Genomic DNA, 21,706 nt, shown 5'->3' on the forward strand with positions numbered 1-21,706 from the left:
GGGTCCAGGAATTCAAGCTTTTAGCATTCCTGATGAAGTCCACAAATTCTCTCCTAAGTTATCCTTTTGATTCATTTGAAAATAACATGCAGTCAGTTTTGAAGTAGGACAGGTTCTTGAAGGTAAGTAGTGAAAAGGGACTTAGTGATCCAAGTTACATCTTTAGGATGCAGTGAGGAGGAGTCATCAGTGTTGGGAAACAACTGATGTGATCAGTTTTAGCAGCATATTTTTCTGTTAGTTTTATCCATGCAGCTCTTTGGATAAAATAGATTTAGTGGGAGTTCTGGGCATACAATGATTCATCTGACTAGAGCACTTAAACATGTCTCAACAATTTTTTTTAACTTTAAACAGTATTTAAACTTAATCTTTCAAGAAGATACAGACATTATTTGTGTATTATTTAGTCCTATGCAAAAATTTCTTCCATTTTTTTTTCTAGCAATGATACCACAATCAGTTTGCTGCCAGAACATCAAGTAATGTTTGATTGTCTACTATGGTGGAAAGACTTTTTTCCCTCTAGACAAATATTTAGTACCTGAACTCACTTGTAAAGCTCAGTTTACAAGAGAGGTGCATCAGAGAAAAATGTTACCACCCGCAACACGACTTTACATGCAAGTAAAGTGGTGAAGTGGAAACGCTATCAGAAAACAAATAAAAATAAATTCTGACTATTTCTAATGTTTTCTCTTGGGTGTGATCACAAAAAAAACCCCAAAAAACTTCAAGCTGGGAAAGCGTGTTTCTGGCCAGTCCTACTTTTGTTTTATTGGGATGCGACTGTCGAGTTCTGGCCACTGCCGAAGCCTGCAATTAGGTCAGAGTGATTTTCGGTCTCCTTGGCCTTCACTTGATTTGTGGACTGTCATGGTACAGTCTGAAATGTAACAAACTGATTAACTCTAAGGAATTCTGGGGCCATAGTATGCTCTATATTTTCCAGTTAACCTTTTACTAAGCGCGAATCTACTTTTGGAATGATAGACTTTGATTAATTATTGGCTCTTACTGATCACTATAGTTATAGGAAGTCTGGGTTATACTTCCGTTCCCCCCCCACCCCCTTGGCTGACTAGCCTGTCTCTGTGAGCTAATGCTTTGTAGCAGAAGAATGTGTGCAATCATGACATGGATAGGAGCAAAAAGAAGTTTTTTGAGACTGTCCTGCTGGGGCATTATCTTCTCCTCTCCCTTCCGCTGTGGAAGACAGCAGCTGAATTTGCACGCTGTCAGAGCGCTGAGAAGTCGGGCTCTTTCATGACCCATGACCATTTCCAGAGCTATCTGAAGGGCAGAAGGTGATTTTCCACCCCCCTCCTTTTATGTGGATGACAGGATGCAGACAGACTAGTACAGATTTAGGTTTTTTGTGGAGAGTTTTCCCGGCAGCAAGGTACACTGTCTGTTTTCAGCCCTACCGTCTCTTTGCACTCCTACATGTTTCCAGTGAGCAATGTGTGCCTAAGCTAGGGGTAGCAGAGAAGCTACCTGATATAAATGAAGTTTCCTCTCTCCTTTCTTTCCTGCCTGGAAAGACCTAAATGTGAAGGATCATCTTTGTTTTTACGGGACAAGATGTGCCTGGTTGTTGGGCAGGATTATTTATGAAGTGAATGCCAACAGGAGAGTTAGCTCTCTGAGGGCCAGTGCTCAGGTCTGAGCTACTACCCTTGGCACAGTAATAATATCACTGTCAAAAAGTGGAGGTTTTTTTCCCTTTCAACCTACAAATTTCTTACAGCTTATCTTTTCTATTACTTACATTTTTGTACGCATATAACTCAACCAGCGCAGTATGCAATCTTCTTCAGCATTAGGTCCTTAAATGCTTGGCAGTTCAACTTTAAGCTCTGGAGAAAGTGCATGCATTGAAACATTCTCGTAGAGGGAAGGAAGGTTTCTAAGTATTATAGCTGTGTTGTATCTGTAGCAGTTGCTACTCATTGCAGGGAAGTCCTTGGATGCTGTTGAATACAGTTCAAGGAAGAGTTCTCAGAATTATTGGTATCGAGACCAATAAATGTCTGGCATTTACCACTTGAGGTGGTGGTCACTCCCCACCTTCCAGGTATGTTGCAGGTAAAAACCTCGTGCAGCTGCTGCTCACAGAGCAGACGACCGAGTCACGTTAACTTCTAAGGTATCACTTGCATAAGGAAATGGGATTTAGTGGAAGGTTTATAAACATGCTGTGATTGGGCCATTAATTGTGTCATCTTCTTGGCACAGAGGATGAAATTGCCTGTTCTTACAAGCAAATATTATTTCAGTTTCATTTTAGCAATTGTTTTGCCCCAGAGTGAGGTGGTTTGACATAAGCAATGCTGGTGATGTAGAAATAGGGCCAATATAAGAAGATGTGGATTGTGCACGTTAGTTAATTGCCAGATGTCTTTTGCTTCCTTATTGCAAAGAAATATTTTTTACAAGTATTTAAAATTGTGCGTTTCCGCTGGGTAACAGGTTTACTGGATGCCAAATGGTTATTAGATCTATTTCCTATTAAATGAAGAACGAATCTGAGTATACAGTGAGACTAGTCAGCAGCAGTGCTTATTTTTAGATTACATTTTTAAAGCTAAACACTATCTTTAAGTCCAAGAGGAAGGTGCCATTTCTTTCATTACATTTTTACACTTGATTTCTTTTGGCAGGTTAAGACAGCAACTTTACATGAAATGGATGATTGGTTGGGAGATTGTGAATCCTGGTTTCCAGGTTATTTCATTTCGAATAAATCATTTATAGAAGAAGTGCTCTTCTGAAGTTGTCTCATTAGTCTTAATTTTTTCTGTCTTTTCTTGATATGCTTTTTAAAAAGCTCTGCATTAAATAACTACTATCCTCTATTCAAATTCATGGGCGCAACTAACCCCTCAAAATGAGCGAATGACCACACTTTGGTCACTGCTGTGGTTAAGAATTTAGCCTTCACTATGACTATAGCACTGAAATTCTTGTTTCTAAGCCTAGAGGTGGGTTCTTGCTGCATATTAAGGTCCCTTTCTTCTTCCCTAGGTACTCAGGGAGGCCATCACTGGGTGTGCAGGGGTCCTAGCCTGTGTAGTACCTGCTGCAGCCAGTCCTATGGTGATCCCAGGCTGTGAAATGTTCGCTAGTGCTTGTCAGATCTGGAAATAATTTACTGTGCCTGGGGTCAAAATGCCTTCTCACTGCCACCATGGTTGTGAGCACGAATGAAATTTTAAAACTACTTTTGTTGTGCTTTGCTCAGTAAAGGCAGTGGACTTCAAGCTGCCTCAGGACCTTGCCCCAGCCCAGTGGGCTTGCCATTTAGAGACCCATCAAGTTTTTTTTATTTTTAATTCTTTTTGCTGCTAGGAATCAAATATTTAATCATTTACAAGGATTCTTTTCAGATTTCTAGATGGATGAGAAGGCATCAGTCAAATTAGGGGCATTTGCTGGCAATCATATGGATTTGATCTGCCTGCTAAGAGGAGCATGAATGAATTTAGAGTAACATTTAATGACCCAGGAAAAAAAAAATGTGTTTTGGTCCTCTGCAAATGAAACCTTACTAGTGCCTGGGGATTAGGTTAAATTGAATAGCTCGTGGGTTCTTCTTCTCTTTCCGTTTCTCCTCGCCATGTTTTCTCTTGAGAATGTCAGAATGAAATCTGCATGTGAGTCTCAGATTTTCTCTAAAACTTCAATCCATTAAAGCCAGGGTGCCCTTTCCAGGAGTTAGGGAAGCACTGATTTTCCTCTGATTTATTTTCATTTGGGTTTATGGAAGTCTAGATACAAAACTAAACTGAAGAAAGTTTTGAATTCATTAGACACTCTTGTATTATATCCAGAAATACTGTAAAGTGGAAAAGAAAATTTTGTGGCGTGTTGTGATTCACCTGTTTCAAAGGGCAATAGTATAGCATCTCATTTGCTATGGCTGTCTCCCTCCCTTGCCATGGTAAAGCAAGTCAGCCGCCCCAGCAATCCATGGCTTCAAAGCTATGGTTTCAAAGATGACCCACAGGAGACATGCAATGGGGGAGGCTGCTCTGAAACTTGTCTGGCCATTGGGAGTGTCTGAAGGTACGAAAAGTTCAGAGCTTCCTGCAACTGCTGGCAACCTGAAGTGTTAGATGGGGAAAGCAGCTGTGAAGGAACAAATATTTTTTAACTGAATCAATACCTCGGAACACACAATGTTGGTTTTGAAGGATTTCTGAAGTTCGGGTATAGGTCTAGGGGAGCCATGGAGGCATGCAGTCATCTACAGAAAATGTCCCATGTGGTAAAGAGAGCCATTGCTTCCCCACGGCAGCTGGGAACAAGCCACCACGTCAGTTTTCCTTTGGTGACATTTATAGCAATTATTTTATTCCAGGCATGAAATTCCTCATAATTCACTACTGAGATTTAATTATACAGTAAAGTTTCTCTTGTTCATGTGTGAGTTGGATGAGAGTATTGACCCTGTTTTTCTCTTTCTATTGATAGACAAAACTTTTTGCAGCTTTGGTTTGAGCATAAAAGGTGGGTTCCAGGTGTTCCCTCTTTAAAATGCTGGGCTGAGATCCACGGCTGATAATCCACGCAGGGACATGGTATTAGAGCTGTGCTATGTCTTTCCATGTCCTGGAAGTGCGTGAGGGTTTAGATGAGTTTATCTGTCTCGTGTGAAGCAGCGTGGCACCAGCAGCACTAGCTAACCTTGTCAGCAGCTTTGCCCAATGTGTGCAGCTACATTTTGATCTGGTGGGACTGTGTTCAGAAACCACCTTAAGGTGTGCAGCTGCCATTTAGCTACAGGGCAGCAGATCACCAGCCAGTGAGGTATGTTACTTCATCTACTGGGGAGAGGCAAATGCAGAAGTACAGCACGAAAGGTGAGTAAATGTGTCATTTCCCCACTTCTTTACATCCAGTTAAAATATTTCTGTAGTGGGTCTTATGTTCAATGTTGTTTGAATCATCTTTTCATTGTGTAGATTTTCCTAGCAATGAACTTTAGGAGGTGGTGACGGTTCTGCCCTTCGGATGGGCGACAGAAGGCTTGTGCTGCCTAAGTGGGAGAGGCAGTTAAGCCATTTCCCAGAGCTGATCACAAAGAAATGAAGTTGCTTGTGTATGGTGTGGCTTACCCACCCGTTTGGCAAAATAAAACCTTAACTTTGGTAGAACCTTTCTCCAAGACAAGCCAGTGAAATCCTTACACCTTACACGGCATGTTCCAGTTACCGGCTACAGCTAAGCATTACACGAAGTGGGCGCATTAGGACTCTTCTGCTACACCCTCTTACTCAGTCCAGCATTTTTATAAAAAGCAGCCACAGTTGTTATCTTGAGGCATGGTGACCTCGTACAGTGGAGACTCTAGACATTATTCAAGCAAATGAATGGCTCTGAATATGAAAGATATTTTTTTATTTTTTTATTTTTAAGGTGGGAGAGTGGGCCAAAGAAGTAGTGGGAGAAGGATCTCTATCAGTTTGGATCTTTGAGAGGTATAAAACTTTATCACTTGGGGTAATATCTGCTTGTATTTCCTGGTTCTTAACACAACATAAGAGATGTCTTACTAGACCAGACCAGTGGTCTGTCTAGTATTCTGTCTTTGCTGATGGCGATGGAGATGCTACTCAGGGACAGCATGAGATCCCTGACCTCCTCCGTGTCCATTCCTCTCCTAACTCCCAGAATAATAGAATTAGGAATGTTAAAGCATGATTTCTAACTGTAGATGGCTCTAAAATGAAATATGACTGACTAATAAAATCTGTTCACATGAGAATTGTAAATATTAAGATTTTGGGATGACCTATGCAAAAGTGACAGCTTTTTGTCTCTTAACATTCACAGTGTGTGGTCACTTATAGTCACTTGATTTAAGTATATCTTTGTATCAACTGTTGCCAACAAGGGCTTTGTATTCTGCAAGCTACCATATCGCAGGGGATACGTTAGGTGAAAACTATCACCTATCGTACAGGTGGGAGGTAGGAGTTCTCTTGACTCTCAAGATGCAGCTGCAGAGCTTATAGACCTATCCTAAACCAGGAGAAACCCGAATTGTTGGTAGTTTCCTGTTATTTTTAGCTGGCACAGGTTCAACTAGTGAATTACCATTAGTCTTCACTGGGTTACTGATGAATTCATGTCCTTTTAAATTATTTTTGAATGTGTGCCTACAGGTTTTGACAGGCTGCTTGAAGTAACATAAATGAATAAATCAGCAATAGGTATCCACAAACGTATTACACCAGGGGGTGTAAATGGTTTAGTAAGGAAGCACTTATTTAATATTAAATATTTGTCTTAAGCTTCTTATACCTTCTGTACAACTAACTCTTTAGCTGCTGTTAAAAATGCTTATTTTTATTAGTGGTAGACTAAGCACAAGTATCTGTGTGAAAGCTGAGGGGTTTATGGAGAAGAGCTTGTGAGCTCTGTGAGGTAAAAATGAGTTTTGGGATAGGAAACAGACATTTTAATCATGGTTGCTACTAGGTTCTTGGTTGGTTGTTTTTTTTTTTTAAATAACCTGAGTGGTTGGGAGAGAAATGACATGATGACAGTTAATTATAACTAATCCTGCAGTGCTTCAACACAGACTAATATAAAGTTCAGAGAGTTCCCCCAGCAGTTAGTGATGTCCTTAGGAAGCAGTGAGACTGCCTAAAGTAGTTTTATTGTTTCTTGGCATCTGAAAAAAACACTGCATTGCTCACTAAATACACCTGATACAATGCTGAAAATCAAGGCTACAGCGAAAGAAGGGCTATTTCAGCATATGTATGTAGGTCCTACGACTACAAAGGGCTTTCAAAAATATTTTTGTTAAAAAGAAATTACAGAAACATCACTCAAACATGTAACTTCGCAGTTAGCAAGACCATGGTTCAAGCAAACTGTTTCAGCTTCTTTCATATGCACCCAGAGTGGAAAATAAACCACTACAGAGCAGAGAAAGGAATAACTAGATGAAGATTTCAGAGGGAGGAAAACATTTAAAAAGTTAGTAACTGTTGCCTTAGTAATATTAAGGCATGCTACAGCACACAATCATTGCCTTTAGAAAGGTCTGGGTCCGTTACTCTCCATCCTGCTGAAGCTCCTGGGTGTGCTGCACAGGGTGGCTTTGTGAGTTATTAAAGTGGGAGAACATGTCAACGACTTGCTTTACAGATTACCTGATTTATGAAATGGCACCAATCTTAACAGGAGAAACATGGTGGAGAAGAGAGGAGCAGTAACACTGAACGGGTACCAAAACACTGTTAGGAGGCTGCAAATACAAGTGCATGGGCTGTAATAAGTTCCTCTGGCAGGACAGCCTGGGTAGGAAGGTGATATGCAGAGCAGACAAGCCTTCAGGAGAAAGGGACCTAGACACCTGGTTTGACTGGAAGTGTCAGACAAATTCACTATCACCCTTAAATACAGAAGAAGAAAAAAATATGGGAGGTGATTTTAAAAGTTTAAATCTTTTAAAAAATGCAACAAAAATAGTTTCAGGCTTGTTTTTTTCTTGAACTCTAGTTTAGCACATTTCTATAAATATCCCACTTACATAGATATGAATGACGGTTGAATTGGATTGAATTGAATTCTTACTATTGGTTAAATCTTATTTTATACTCAAAAATGCAATCTTAGAAAGTTATGAAAAGCTTGGTAAGGTGATGGGAAATTGTGTATGATGCATTTACTGTGTTTGTGTGTACAGACAGATGGGACATACACTCAGGCATTCCTAAATGACTTGCGAAAGTGCACAAAATGTGTGCAAATTCTGAAGAGCACTGTGATGTTTAGGCACTAAACAGGGAGCCCCTGGAGGAGAAGAGAGACCTGGTGTGAAGGGAAGGCTCCTAACAGGGTTGAACACCCCTCTCATCTTTGATTCTTTAGGCAAAAAGTGATGACTGCTTTTTTAGTGCAAGAGAAATCAGAGAAATCTGAAAAATGCGGCTGAATATTAAGCTGCTGAATGAATTTCTATTCATTCTTTCATCCTATTTCTGTTCTGGAATTTAATTTTTTTTTTTTTGTCTGAAAAATTGCAGCCATCTATAGTGTGAACTCTTTCCTATTTCATGTTGACAGGGAATTTAATAACAGTTCATTTAAATATTAAGTTGTAACAAGGTGTTCTGCAGTATTATGAAGGCAGATTTTTTCCTAACGTTAGAAATACTTACAGGTCCTGGCTTTGTAAAATATTTGCAAGACAAAGACAGCCAAATCTGGTAAAGCACAGTAGTAAGCAAAACCTGTTCATTGTGAGCGTGGTTGAGTCAAACCAGATTTCTGCAGACAGACAGCTGTCCACATGCAAAAACTCACCACCACTGACATGTTTGGAGGTACCCCTCATCTCTTGCAGGGATGCCCAGAAGTATGCGACAGGATTCAGCCTCCCTGAGGCAAAGCCCTTCTTGGGAATTTCCTTTGATGGTGTGTATCTGCAGAGCCCCAAGGCGTGACTAAGGATGATGGGCAATAACTAAGCAGTATGTTAAAAATAGCAAGTCAATTTAACATCAGCATTAGAATGCCATTATTGATTGTGTTGAGCAAATCCCTTACCTTGTATTCAACACTTAATTAAAGCAGTGGAACAGAAAGACTAAAAAAAAGAAAAAAAAAAAAAGAAAGAAAAAAAGAAAAGAAAAAACCCAAAGCAAAACTACAGTGATAAGAAGATGTCTTGAATTTTAGTTTTCTGCTCCATAGTCATCAACAGATTTTCAAATCTAATAATTAGTCACGAGCATGAGCCTTCTTTATCTCATATTAGCACTTTTGCTACTAAATAAGTAGTGTCTCGGGACACAAAAACCTTAACAGTTGACAGGTTCCCCAGCTCCTAAATTATTGCCAGTTACTATTCGCAGGGAAGCCCGTCTTTGCGCAGATACTTGCCGCTCTTTCTGTAAAGCAGGACTCCAATCAGGAAAGGTTAATAGCTTCTGAAGTGCCTCCCTTGAAGCTTTGCTTGCCCTGCCATGGCTGGTGAATAGGTGGCAGATGCAGCGCTTCGTGCTGCACCCTACTCGTGTTTTTCTTTAACTGACACACCATTGTACTTGAAAAGGACTTTCTCTTACACACCAGTACAACCATTGTATTTCCTGGGATGTTAACAAGAGTATCACATTTTTAAACTCCAGAGGTTCTAGCCAAGAAGATAATTGGTCTTTTGTACTATTTCTGGTCCATGTTGTAATTTGTAGTGATTATTTGATAAATACTCCTCCTTCTTCATCCCATCATTGGCATGGAAAGGTCTGATCCTGTGTTCTCAAAAACAGCACTCAAGATGGTCTTGGAACTTGAACAGGACAACGGATTCCATGGTCAGTGGCAATGCCACCAACAAGCCATTGGAAAGCTAAAGTCTGTGGGAGGGAGGCAGTGTTTTCTGATCTTCACGTACCGGTGCTGCTGTAGTTGTCTCAGCAGGTGTGCAGACAGAGGATACGTCCCAAAAAGATCTAGAGTGCAAATAGTTAATGCTCTCCTTTGCTGGAAGGAATGTAGGACATTGGTTCTCAAGTCTAAATGATAATGTATTATAATTATTTTATAACAACCAGTGATCTATGCAAATCCACTCTTCCAGGCTGCATTTGGAGTGCAAATAATGTAAATGTTTGGGGTATTTTTATATATGTATATTCATATATATATTTTATATATATATATAAAAATGTTTTTCTCCCTTTTGTGGAAGTAAACTTGCACTTGGGAAGATTTTCAATGTGTAAAACATTATGGGACAGCTCTGGCCACACAGCTGCTGTTTGTCACCATGCTTGCTAGCCACAGAAAGCAGAACTCAGTCCTCGTTGCACCCTTGGGTTGCCAACATGTCTGCAAATGAAGCTGGCCAAGACCAGTAAGCTACGGAGGAAATTTTCTGCTTTCACTTCCATTATCAGAAAAGTTCTTCGATTGCTCTAGGTTTTTTCCCCTCCCTCCTTGTGTAATATGGAACATTTGTAATCCCCGGTGGTATGGTACGCAGTGGGGTATGGGAACAGGAGGGCGAGGGAGAGGCAGTCCCCTGGAGGTGACCAGGGAGCCACTGGGTGATGCAACAGGCTTAAATCTGCACTGATATTTAGGTCTGATTTGCAATTTACACCCCCCACTACCTGTGCCTTGAAGCGTGGTGTGTAATAAAGTCATGTAAAGAGGAGCCGTGCATCCCTTAGGGAACAGTTGCCACCATTTGTGGGACACAGAGAGCAGAAATTGGGTGGAGAAGAACAGGAAGGCACGAATGGCTCGTGGAGAAGAGGGGGCTGGCGTGCTGATCCATGTCCAGCGAACTCTGCGCTGCAGGGAGGATTGATTCAAATCCTGGTTCAGCCATTGGCCCAGGTGTGGGCAGGGATGCACAGTGGGATCTGGGGTATTGTACTCACTGGTGGGTGGTGGGTTTGGACTGGCTGTAACTATTCACAGAGGTGTACTCTAACTATGATGTTAGTAAAGATAAATGCCCTTCCTGTATGCACTTCTGTTACTAAAGAAGTCATCACCTAAGAAGGATATGTTCACAACAGGACTGCCATCAATTATGCTGGTGTCTTGATAACTTCATAATTAAAAATAAATTATGTTTGGTCCTTAATAGGACTAGTATTAAACTGAATGACTGTTTAATCTCTGTTAAATCTGCCACAAAGAAATGACACCATGAGAAGTGTAAATGAATGATACCCTTTTTCCCCCCTCCCTGTTTCTAATTACACATGACGGCACTTGCAGTGTCCCTTGTGAATGCACAAAATTGGTGCAGCAGGGGAAATGCAAGCTTCCGTATGCTGCAGTCTGTTCATTAGCATTGATTTTTGAGGCACTGCCCCTAAGGATGAGAGGATAATTTCTTTTTTCAGGTTTTCATGATCCCAGCTTATAATAGACTATTAAAAATAACTTCTAAACCTTGGTGTAAGTTCTGGAACAATAAGAGATTCCAGAAACTCCTTGTAACCCACCTTTCCATGGACCATTAAAGCCCAGGTAACCACTCCTACTTTGTGCCTATCCTGTGTGTAACACTTCTCTAAAGCTGTGCCTTTGGGCTGCAAATCCATTGTGGCAGGCATTCATTATCTGCTTGGCTTTCTGCTGCTGTTCTATGCTGCCATTGACTTCAATATGAAAGCTGATACTACTACAGTAAAAATGCCATACTTCATATATGGAAAAAAGCTGTCATTTATTTGCAGTTATAATATACCGGTAAAGGTTACATAGTTCAAATTTTTCTCCCCCCCCCCCCCCCCCCCCCCCCCTCTTTTTTTTTGAATTCTCCTGAGTTGTACTCACTTTTGTGGTATGGTGTAAAAACATCACTACCACCATGCTTACAAAGTCTTCACTTAAGAGTTTGTTTAAGTTCACTTAAACAAAAAAAAAATAGAAACCTGATCAATTCGTCTATCTGGCTTTGATCTGATTTGTACAGTCCCTTTCATTAACTTTGGGCACAGGAATAAATCCTTGAGTATTGGTGAGAAGCATTTAGATTTCCTGAAAGTTCAACTTTAATTATTATTACAAAAATTGTACCCAAGACACTTTCCTTGATTTGGTTTCTTGGTATCGTCCTTTTATTAAAAAATGGTCATCTAAAGAAAGCATAAAATTTAAGACCAGCTAGCTTAAGTAGCAAATCATAGTGCATGTGCATTAATGGTAAGGAGTGAAAAAAATCATAGGGGAGTCCTGATTTCACTAGCTCTTCATCCTCATCACTCTAGTAACCACTTCTAGACAACATAAAAATTGATACAGCATTATGAAAGACTTCCTAACAAATGCAGCATATATTGATAAGGACATTTTGTAACACAGTGTGCCCACTTTCCATTAACGCTGTAGTGGGAGGCTTCTGTCTCCTACCGTTTTGCTCTGAATTTTTGCTCCCGAAGAAACAGACACTAAACTTGGCGACGTGTTTTTACACTAGCTTTCCTCTTCAGTTTTTAAGTCTGGAATTCCATTTTTTGAAACTGTTTTCTCTTCCTTCATAAGCTTTATTCCAGATGCTGTGCAGGCAGGGTGGTTCACATCCCCAAGGTACCGAGTACAGAAACAGACAGCTTCTTTGCCCATCTTGCTGAAGATAGACCTGCCTGTAGTCTGTGGCTTTCTGCCCAGCTCTGCTGGAACTGGCTGTTGCATCACAAAGCTTGCCAAAATTTTGCACAATAACAAGCTCCAATCTACATAACACCTGGCCTGTACAAACCAGGTCATTATGAACTTGATCCAAGCTGTCATTCAGGCGGCTTTGTTATTCCCTCCTTAGGCTAGGCCAGTCATCCATAAGCAAGAACTGACTTAACGCTTCCAGTACTCACCATACCTGGGTACCAGTTTTCTTTCTTTGAGCCTCACAAAGCAGGCGAGATCCATGTAACGAGAGGCTCGCAAGTAGCAGAAAAAAGAAGAAACAAGTGATCTGGGATAAAAACCAGCCTAAGAAGTTACTCCGAGTTCCCGGCTCCTTCACGTTCTATGTTTGTGCCTTGATTTTCCTGTTGCTGCTTCTTGCTCTCTTTACTTCAAATGGAGAAACACAGGTTTATTTCATGTGTCCCACATATTCACTCCATATTCCCTTCCTACACATCTCGTAGGTATATACAGCCCTCCGTAAAGGAAAGCTAAAGTGCCAAGGAAGGGAATCGAAGCCAAAATGTGTGCGATGAAGGGAGCTGGCACTCGGCTGGCTGTAGGACAGCGAGGGCTCTTTTTCTCACCCTCTTGTGCTGCCTCTTCTTTTACTCAGCACTGCTCTTCAGGCTGTGGGGGGGTGTCAGGCTGCTGTACCCGGGCACTAGATTAGCTGCAGTGATGCAAACCCTGCGCTGACAAATTAAGCTAAGAATTGCAGCGGTGGCGATTCCCAGGTGCCTTGACTCCAGGTTAACCGTGAGGTACAAAATGTAGCTGTCCTAGGCAGGGCTGCAGGAAGGCAAATGGAGTGTAACGGCTAGTAGTCCAGGGCCAGTCAGGAAAAAAAGCAGTGTTGCTTGTGAAAAACTGACATTTCAAGAGGTGTTTTCCATTCTGTATCAGATGAAAATGAGACCTTTTAAAATTTTTCAATGGGAAAAAGCAGCAGGCAGCAAAGAAGCGAGGCTGGGGCTGGTGCAGCCCCGTGGGTGCCCTTGGCCACTCGCTGCTGGGCATTTGGGGTTGGCAAACATCTGAGAGAAAAACCTTTTTGAAACAAATCCTTTTGAGGAAGTGTTTCCACTTTGACAAATACAGCTTTTCCCACAAAACAGTTCGGCACATTCCTGCCCAGCTGGAGTGCAATGGCTGGTGGACTTGCCTTCCCCAGTAAACTTCCAGGAAGGTGCCTAATAATTAATGAGAGCAAGGGGCAGGACTGAACCTGGAGGCAGGAAACTGGTGTTTCAGTCTCTGATCCAGACTTCATGCCTTATGGTAAGTGTCATCGCATCTCTCTGCCTTTGTTTCTACTCTGCTGGCTCTAGCCTTTGCAAGACAGCATCTCTCCAAGGCAGGAACACTTGTTGGGTGCACAGCACCCAGTACAACAAAGCTCTGGTTTCACTTGGAGTCTGCAGATGCTGGGAACAACCCCTGCATTGGGATTTGCCAGTATTTGATGTTCATAAAGAAAAAAAAAAGTGAGAAACATGAGTGATACAGCTACGTCCATTAAAACATTATCTACCTTGTTCTTGCTGAATGGAAAAGAATGCCTGGCGAGCTGATTTCTGGGGCCTGAACAGGTTACCCCGGGATGCAGTGTGGGTGCAAAGGCCACCTAGCAATGTTGCAGGGTCTGGCTGCCATTCGTGGTGGTGCAGTTAGTCCTTGTTCTTGGCAGTCATAATTAGTTTCACACTGCACCCAGCGTGAGAACAGACCATCTTTAACAATGCAGGAATTGGAACTGTGTGAAAAGGAGGAATAAATATTGTAGTAATTTCATCGTGTGCACAGCCACCAGGGGCTTGCTGGGCGGGCTATACACATTTTTTTCTGAATAACACCAAAACTTACGGATTGAGTGTTAAAAATCAAAAAAGTCAGTTGTGCTGAATAATACCTGTTTGAATATTTAAGCCGTGCAGGCAAACTAACCCGAGAGCATTCATTCCATGTATTTAAAAAGTGATGGGTCCAGTTCCCACCCTGCCCCCTCTCCCCGCAAGCAATAAATATTCCCTCCGTGGTGAGGACTTGAGCCAGTTCGGTGATTTCTTGAACTAATTAAATTCCTGAAAATACGACTTGGATGGCATTGGAAGTCAGCGGGACGAAGGGTTCCGGGGCTCACCGGCGGGGCCGGCGGGTGAGACCCCGCAGCGGGGGGCTGGGCTGCAGCGGCAGCCGCCCCTCGGGACGGGCTAATTGGGCACGGCTGCTGCACGGTTCCTAGCCCCTGCGGCGAACTCGCCCGCCGGCCCTCCGGGAAACCTGGGGAACGCCTGCGGCGGGTGGCTTGCCCGCCAAGGGGCGTGCGGCTGGCGGGGCTGGCAGCCAGAGATGGGGTGGGGTGGGGTGGGGTGTCCCGCGGGGTCCCGTCCCGTCCCGTCCCGCGGGGTCCCGTCCCGTCCCGCCCCCGCCGCGCAGCGCTGTGGCCGCCCGGCAGAGGGCGCCAAGCGGCGGCGGCGGCTTCGCCGGAGCGGGGCCCTGGCGGCGGTGCCGGGATGGGCGGGCGGCTGCGGCCGAGCCTCCATCTTCGCTCCGCCCGCGGCCGCCGCGCCCCTCCGCGCTGCGGGGCCGAGCGGGTGAGTGCGCGCCCCTCCCGCGGGAGCGGCCGGCGCCGCCCCGCCGCCCGCCCGGGCTCGCCCGCGGTGCCGCCGCCGCCGAGCCGCCCGCCGCCGCGCACCGCGCCGGGCTCCATGTCGCGCCCCGGGCTGCGAGGAGGCGCGGCCGCCCCGGTGCCGCGGCAGCGGGTGGGTGCGGGCGAGCGGGCGGCCGCGGGGCGCGGCGCGGCGCGGCGCGCGGGCGGGCGGGCGAGCGAAGTTGCCGCGGTGTCCGGGAGCGCTCCGGCCGGGATGGCCGGGCTCGCCGCGGGGCTGGGAGCGCTCCGGCCGGCCCCGGCTCCGGCTCCTGCGGGCGGCGCGGCGGGGCTGGGCGCGGGGAGCGGCGGGGAGCGGCGGGGAGCGGCGGGGAGCTGCGGGGAGCGGGGGGCTGCCGGGGGCGCGGCACCACCGGCAAGTCCCGCCGCCTGAGCAGCCTGTACAAGTGGCCCCGGTCCTGCCGGCGGGGCTCTCCCCTGCTCTCCTCGCCGTACGGGACGGCCGTGAAACCGCCCTGTGTCACCCGCCCGCCGCCGCCAGCCACCGTGTTGGGACGCCTTTGAGTTGCCCTCTTCCCTCCGTCGATCCGGTGATCCCCAGGCAGGCGCTCCGACACGCTCCCTCTCCGCCCCGCCGCACTCGCAGCGTTTCTTCTTCGTTTGTCATGCTTGTCCTTTTATTTATTTTGTGTGTTGCTGTTCATTCAAGGTCAAACCGTGTGGAGTTTGGACTTTTATTTGTGCGAAGGTATGAGTGAGGACTGTGCTGTGGTCGTGTTCCCTCCCTCCTCCCTCCCTCCCACTCGTGTGCCTGCCCGAGTGCTGCTGGAGAAGGCTTTTAAAAGAATAGATGAGGGTCATAAAAGTACTTGCTGACCGCTGCCTCCAGCTCTTTTGTATAATTGAAATTTATGGTTTAATTCCTCTAATGAAAACAAAAAATCAGCCTGAAGAATTGATTTCCTGAGGATGTAATTTCCGAAAGGAGTTGTGGAGGGGATGTCTGTATTGCACGCGGGATGACGTACCTGTTAGAGCCAGGTACCGCTGCAGGGATGTGAGAGGGGACACGGTGCCCGACAGCCGCTGTTGCTTGTGCCTTGTGTGGGGGTTCAGCAAGCATCATAAAAACCCTCAAACTTTAAGGAAAGTGGTTAAAAAAGCGGTGAGCTCTTTAGTTTCTGAAAATACTTCAGTGGAGGTGAAGTAATGTTGTGGCAAAGATGAAAGAGGTGGCATTGAAGTCACGTGCCTGAGGACAGGGACTCTTCCCAAAGACGACAGGTACGTCGGGCTGCACGATGTGCGTACAGCACTGTGAGTTGGCTTGGCTGGTTCGTGGCAATGTGACCAGCTCCGAGTGCATGTAACATCGCGTCTTTGCGGGAGTAGGCTCTTGGTGTGAAGTGCTAAATTTTCCAAAGGATGGAAGCGGAGAGTTTCAGTGCCTGCCTGTACCTTGCACATTTGCCGAGTCAGGTTTAGAGCACGGTGGAAGTTACTGTGTTAACTGACGTGAACGTCAACAAGAGGAGCATGATCCTGCTGTAAGTCACGATGGTTTTGCTACTTTCTTTGGTGGGGCCAGATGAAGTTCTGTTGTCGATTATTGCAAAAAGTATTTAGACATTGTGCTCGGCAAAGCCTTTTCTGCAAAATGAGGGAACAGCAGGAGGTTGTACCTTCTGCTTTTTTGTCTGGGGTCTGTGAGGGAAGGCTGTGTCTACTCAACTTTGTACATGAAAACAGATTTTTTTTCACGTTGCAGCAGTTAAAAGCATTTTCTAAAGAATCAAAAGTAAACACCACTCATTAGTAAGCTTCTCTTCTGCTTTGCCATGATGGTGTTTCAGACATCCTATTGCACTCTGGTAATGGAAGACCAGAAGAGCTGTTAAGCTCCATCTGTATGCATTAGGGTAGGTGGTTGATTTGTACCCTGGGGCCATATTATCTGCTGTTTCATTACTTCTGGATCAGTAATGATATTCAGGAAAACTGTATTTGTAGTGACTGCTTTCTAGGGACGTCTCTTCACCGGAAAGCTTTACTGATAGATCCACTGATGCATGTTTGCTGACACGCTGCTCTGGTAGGAGGCACTCAGGCGGCTGCTTTTAGCTGCCTTTGATGGCATAAAAGTTCTGGGGTTTGCAAGTAAGACGTGGGGATTCCCACGGGTCTCCTTGCACTTTGGTATAATTTGGGTAGTTTTTTTTCTCTAACCAGTTTTCAGTCTCTTTCATCTTGCCCTCAGACAGTCGAGCAGAGCTCTTGTGCCTGTTTTAGACACTTGCTCCTTTTGTGTTTGGGCATGGCAGCAGCTATCCCAGTGGCTAGTACCAGAGGAGAGCACGTGAGGAGCCTGAGCAGGTGAAACATGCCAGATGCTGCAGGTACCCTGTGCCAAGCTCATCGTTGAATAACAGCACAAAGGTAGTGATGCGAGAGTGGTTTTGGGGAGTGGAAAACCCAGGTGGTTGTTGCACTTTGGAAGCTTTTGATTCCCTGTTCCTGTTGGTAGGTGGGCAGGGGGGTCGTGGAGGAAGACGTGCTGTAATGTGAATTGTCTTATCCAGGTGTCCAAGGCAACTAAGCTCGTCCAGCTGCACAGGCTGGAAGCAAAGAGTGGGATAAGGAAATTTTTAAAAAAATAAAAAATACTCGGAGTTGACAGTGCTGCACTGGCAATGTGAATACCTGTGTCTGTTCTGCTTCCTTGCCCTGCAATGCTGCTTGCACGCCTGTACCTTAGCCAAAAGGGATTGTGAAAGCTGAGCAACAGGGATGCTGTTGCGGGTTAAAGAGGTGATGGAAATGTCTCCAGGCTGTTGTTCAGGGAGGTAAGTTCTCCATTCTCCCTTCGAGGTATATGCTGTGCTTTAATGGTGTGTGATGTGCCAGGGCTCGATGCTGTCAATGGGCTGGGTAGGGGGAAAGCGGGAATCTCTCACCTCGAGCCACCTGATGCGAAAGCAGTTCTGGGAACTTCTCAGGGCATTTTGTAGGTGAGGAAGCTGTCCTGCTAGGCTGCCTCGAAGCGTATGCAAAACATATGTGCCTAGGTTGTCAGTCGGTAGGAACTTTCTTGAATCTTGGGGGTTTATGTTTCAGTATGACGAGACAACAGCATTGTTTTCACAGAACATACCTGATTTGTTATTTGTTAATGCAACAGAAAATGAAAATTTGTATTGTTCTGGTCGCAGTTCCCAGGCTCCTGCGTTACCAGTGCGGCTGAGGAAGGGGAGTGCTGCTGGGACTGCCTAGGAGCGAGAGCTTGTGTGGTTTGCTTGTAAACCAGAGAACTTAAGGAGCAACGGATGGGCTTTCTTGCCTCATTATAATTGAGTTTCATGGTATGATGGAATCAGACTTCCTGGCCAAAAATCTCTGTGCCGTTGTGGTGTGTTGCTTGGTGTGTTCTAGGTCCTCCCGTGCCATGAGGTTTTGCCCACGTGTCACTCCAGCTCTTTGCCTAAGCTTCGAAAATCTTGATTTATTACTGAGATAGCATTCCAGGTGTTGGTAAGGCTACCTTTTCTGTTATTTGCCCCAAGATCATGTCAAGTAAGGTAAATGGGAGGGCATGCTGTGAAACAAAGGTGTGATTGCCAGGCGAGACCAGGACAGTGCTGACTGATGATGAACAACCCCACGGTTCTCCTTCTGGAAGCCACATGTCCCACCACATCAAAAGCTGCTTCCAGGATGGTGATGAAGTGAGTACTGTGGTAGGGGAAACAGATAAAGCACCACAGGGTAAAGGACTGATTATTTGAAAAAAAAAAAACCACCCCCCAAACCAACCACTAAAACTGAACACCAAACAAAAAAAACCCACACCAACCCACCCAGGTTTTTGTGCCAGTGGGTAAGAGTTGTGTGTGTCATTTAAAAACAGAAACTCTGCAAAGAAGGCAGGTTTTTGTGCTCACTCTGTGAGTCTGCAGAGGTCCAGCCTCTGAGTCACTGACAAACTGTCCGACCTTACTTCTGCATCTAGGCACAAGTGCTCGTTGTCTGCAGTCTTGTTTTGAAAACAAGAACCAAAAAATACTGTGCTTTGGACTAGGAAGCTGACCATAAACATGCTGGTAATGCTATTTCTGATGTGAATAGCTCCTTACTGAGTCATCTTTGGGCATTCCTTTGTACTTCTGCTGTATTTAGCTTAAACACTTGAGTATTAAGGACATGCTGCATCATTTTTGTTGGGAATGCTTTTAGTTGTGCTTTCTTTCTGTAACGATTTTTATTTGTTAAGCTTTTATTCTGACTGAAAATCTTCTGCTAATCATTTGGAAAAGATTTTTCAGTGCTTCTCTTGAGTCTCTTCTAGCTAATGCTCATGCTTTGTGTCTGAAAATAAGCTAGCTACTTTAAAAAGGGGTTGGTTGGTTGGTTGGGTTTTTTTTTCTCTGCCTGCACTCACATAGCAGGCAGCTATATTGAGAAAGTGTATGAAATGTGTGAGGAAAGAGGGATTCAAGGGCCACTGAGAAAGCAACCTAAAAACTGTCTTATTGATGTAGTAAATCCTACCTGCCTAAGCTGTCTTCATTTGATCTGGTGGATTGTGCCTGCCTGTTACAGCATGTCCCCTTGGCTTTGGATGGGGGGCTGCTGAGCGGAGCCAGGGGGTGTGCGCGATGTAGGGTATCCATGAATGTGCTGGGCAGGTGCTAGCAGAGATGGAATAACACGCAAGATAATCTGCTGTCCGATACCTGCAGCGTCTGTGATGTCCCTTGGGGATGCAGACAGCCCGTTGATAAAGGCAGAGCATGTAAACCCAGTTGCAGTGCAGTAAAGTATGAAAAGTATCTTGGCTGAGGTGACGTGACCTGAAACGGTACTATGAACGAGGAGAGCGGGGGAAATAAATGGTTTTGTAAATTAAATGAACATTTAAAACTACTTAAGAACTATTAGAAAGTGAATAGTCACCCTCCTGACTCCTTTGCTGAAATAGAAAATGTGCTTCTGCGGAAAAGGGATATTCTGGCAGTGAATAGTGGCTATTTTTGAAAGGTTGGAGGAAGTCTAAATTAATGTGGCAGCTTCTGATCCCAGCCTTGCTCACAGTGAGGGGGGACCCCTTGTCTGTCTTCAGGTTGCCAAGAGTGACGCCAGGTGCCGTTTGGCTCTTTCAGACTGGCGTAGCCTTCCGGAGGAAAGATCGAGTGAATCCCTTCCGTTGTGTGGTATAATTGTGGCCGTTTCTGATCTGTCTCCCACAGTACCTTGTAATTCACATTGGCATTGTCTCAGCACATGGTGAGAGCAGCGTGGGTTTGTCTGCTGTGTTTTGAATGGGAGATTGTGGAGAGTGTAACTTGCCATGGCACGTTGTAGGCCGTCTAAGTATATATAAATGTGAATATTAAAAAAATGTAACTTTTTGTGCCTGAGAAACAGGACGCTGGTATTCAGTCTTCAGATGGCTGTTTTTATCTTTGCTTAGGCACCTATTCTTACGGAATCGCTGGGTTATCATTGCAAAATTGATGTCAGCAGATAGAGAACAGAGCAGTCACACTGAGGGTACTGCAGTATGGGGGCAATGATTCCTGGGCATTAACATGTGCCTTCTGAGATACTTAGAAAACTGTACGCTGTAAATATTTAAGATTCTGTAATTAATTTCAGGTACCTGTAGTAAACAAGATATACAGCTTTAGCAAAGGTGAAAACAGCAGACTCTGTGATTGCAACTATCTCGAGCAATGGTGTGGAGTTTATGTAGCGTCAGTTTTTAGTGTGTGTTATTCACTCATGAGAGTAAACTTATGTGGTGGGAGGCTTGACGAATACGGCAAACTTTATGTTACAAAACCATCCCAACAGAAATGCACAGAGGGATTTCTTCTTGTGTTTCTTTTTTTTTTTTTTTTTGTGTGTGTGTGTGTCTTATTTTGCTCTTTAAAAATTCATCTGTGCTCCATCTTGTGAAATGTTTTGAAACAGTCAGGAAAATAATCTGTCCTGTGTAGGAATATGTATTGAATTAAATTACAGTTAATAAAACAGAGAATACGCCCACAGCAAAAACTGTAATGGATGGAAGAGCAACCTGAAAATGCAGCGCAATAAAGGTGAGTGCAATTCAGCCGTTAATGAATGGGATTAAAACTTGTGTTTATGAGCGAGGGAGGCTTTCCGCTGGGATGGAGTCTGTTTTGTGGCTGGCTTTTTGTCTCAAGTGGGTTGAAACAGAGCTCTTTTCCAGAGCCGTTCTGAAGCTCAGCACAGGTGATTTGTGTTCTCCTGGAGAGTAATTTGTCGGGAGATGAACGGCAATATGCTCTGCGTTTGCTGGAAAAGCAAAGACAAGTTCAGGTAAAGACTTATTTTTTGGGATAAAGTAATCTTTAAGCTTTCCATCAAAAAAAGTCATAAATACCTCTGCTTTGCCTGGATTTTTTCCATCTCAGTTACTTTAGTGGCAACTTCAGGTGCTGCATAAAACGGAGTAGCCCAGAGCTTCCAGCTGGGGAGGACACAATTTGACCCATGGAGAGCGTATTGCTAGTGGAAGGTCACAGTTTCAGAAGAAATAAAATTATTTGGGAACTTGCTGAATTTGTCTAAAGGTTGCTGGCTTTCATTATAGTATTTTAAAGTAAAACTGATTAGAAATGGAAATAAAATAAGCAAAACATTAAATTTTCCCTAAGTGAAGGTGTCATTTTTCTGGAATAAAACCTGGCTGGCTGTCTAAATGCAAGTTTCAGTGTTGCTTTCTAGCAGAAGCAAAAAGAAAATAAGCATTTGGTTCTGTCAGTTCTTTTTTTCTTTTGGGAAGGGAGGTGTGGGGTATGTTTTTGGTTTTGTTTTTTTTTTTTTTTTAATATTCTTTCTGTTTAACAGAGAAGTCCATTAATCTCTAGGTCCATCTCTGAATGGGTTGAGGATTGC

General features: G+C 44.3%; 1 protein-coding gene across 1 annotated transcript in view; it reads left to right on the forward strand.

Moving 5' to 3' along the window:
* Window positions 1-21,706, forward strand: part of THSD7B (thrombospondin type 1 domain containing 7B) — a 535,716-nt gene that overhangs the window by 193,812 nt on the left and 320,198 nt on the right. The gene's annotated exons all lie outside the window — the stretch shown is intronic.

The sequence above is a fragment of the Falco punctatus genome, assembly GCF_963210335.1.
Source record: "Falco punctatus genome assembly, chromosome: 8".
NCBI classification, from domain to species: Eukaryota; Metazoa; Chordata; class Aves; order Falconiformes; family Falconidae; genus Falco; species Falco punctatus.